The sequence below is a fragment of the Anopheles merus genome, chromosome 3L (genome assembly GCF_017562075.2).
Source record: "Anopheles merus strain MAF chromosome 3L, AmerM5.1, whole genome shotgun sequence".
NCBI lineage: Eukaryota > Metazoa > Arthropoda > Insecta > Diptera > Culicidae > Anopheles > Anopheles merus.
Window position 1 is genome coordinate 35,987,767 of NC_054085.1, and position 1,608 is coordinate 35,989,374.

The following is a 1,608-nucleotide window of genomic DNA, read 5'->3' on the forward strand; positions in this document are numbered from 1 at the left end:
AGCAACAGAGCGGCACTACAATGCACGACAACACGCCAAAGCGCCGGAAAGCGCCTCCAGTAATGGCTGGGTATTGGGTGTTGCGCTTTCCGGCGTTTTTCCCGCAGTTGTCTTGTTTGATTCTTTCGTTTGTACAAACCGTTTGTCACGATCTCCATTGTTTGCGCGTTTTTGTTAGCTGAAAAACACACTGGCTGGTGGTGTGGTGTGGTGTGTAATACATTTGCCTATGTTTTGTAGCATACACTAGTCGGTAAGAAGAAGCCAACCAAGGCGACATTACTTTAGCGCACAAATAAGAAAGGAAAAGGAAGTGAAAATTCTAATTGAAAGAGAGATGGTAAAAATACAGAAACAAAAACCAATTCTTACGCACCCGTTTAGTGTGAATATGTGTAAAGTGAGGAAGTGGTAAAAAAGGGGGAGGGAAAGTTCATTTAAGAACAACCAAGCTGAAAATGTTGTAGTATGAAGGATTGAAGGAGAAGACAGAAGTGTAGTGAAATGTTAAAAAACACAACATTGCAAACACAAAACATCAAAAAAATAATAGCAGCAAAAAAGGGCAAAACAAACACACACACCAAACAAAACACAGTTGTAAAATAACGAGCGAGAAATATATTGGGTTTGAAACAGCAACAAGAGCAACATCGTTGATTTACTTTTAATGTATGGTTTCTTGCGCAATTGAGAAAGATTCAATCAAGGTAAGGTGCTTCATTAGCCACTTCATTAAGAAAGTTTTGCCCGAGCTGCACGCATTTGAATGTTGAAGGTAAAACTAAAAGTAAAAAGTTGGAAAACTGCAGCTGAAAAGATGAAACAACGAAAAGCATCTAAACAGCACAGCAAGAACAAAAAGACACAGAAAGTAATTAAGAGCAGTTAAACAATCCAAGCAGCCCTTGGAATGCACTATGGCTACCTTGCAGCCGCTCATCATCGCAAGCATTATCGTTGATGGAAAGAGAGGGCTCATGTTTGTCATTGAGAATTTCTCACTCCTTGTCGCACCTCCTTCTCGGAGAAGTTTATCTATGCGAAGGAATGTGTCATTATGTTTACCCAACAAACCACCCCACCCATCGACAAAGATCAAAGCCCGACGAAAAGGATTGCAAAGTCGTCATCACAACAGCCCACGGGCATTGGCCCGGTCCGCAGTACTTCCGGTACTTCGAATAGCTTTCATTGTTGATCGGTATCTACGGGCGAGGTGCAACTACGGGGAAACATGCTAACACACTCGTGCCGGATACACCGTTCCCACCATACACACCCTACCCCCCGTGTCCAGCAGAAGGACAGTGGGACAACACTCTTCAGTTAGTCATCAGATCGTATCAAGATGCAGATGCAGATCAAGGTAAATGCCATTTCGATGTTTCCGATGAGGTGTGTTTGTGTTAATGTTTGGGTGAGTGCTGGACACTGTCCAGCAGCTCACAATCGTTCTAGCAGCTAGTTGTTTTGATTGATAAAAAACACTCACACACACACACACACACACAGAGTACCAGCAAGCGCGTGAGTCATCACGGGCCATTGTACATTCCGTACATTAACGTGCGAAGGATAACAACGGCATTCGTCCGGTGGGAATAA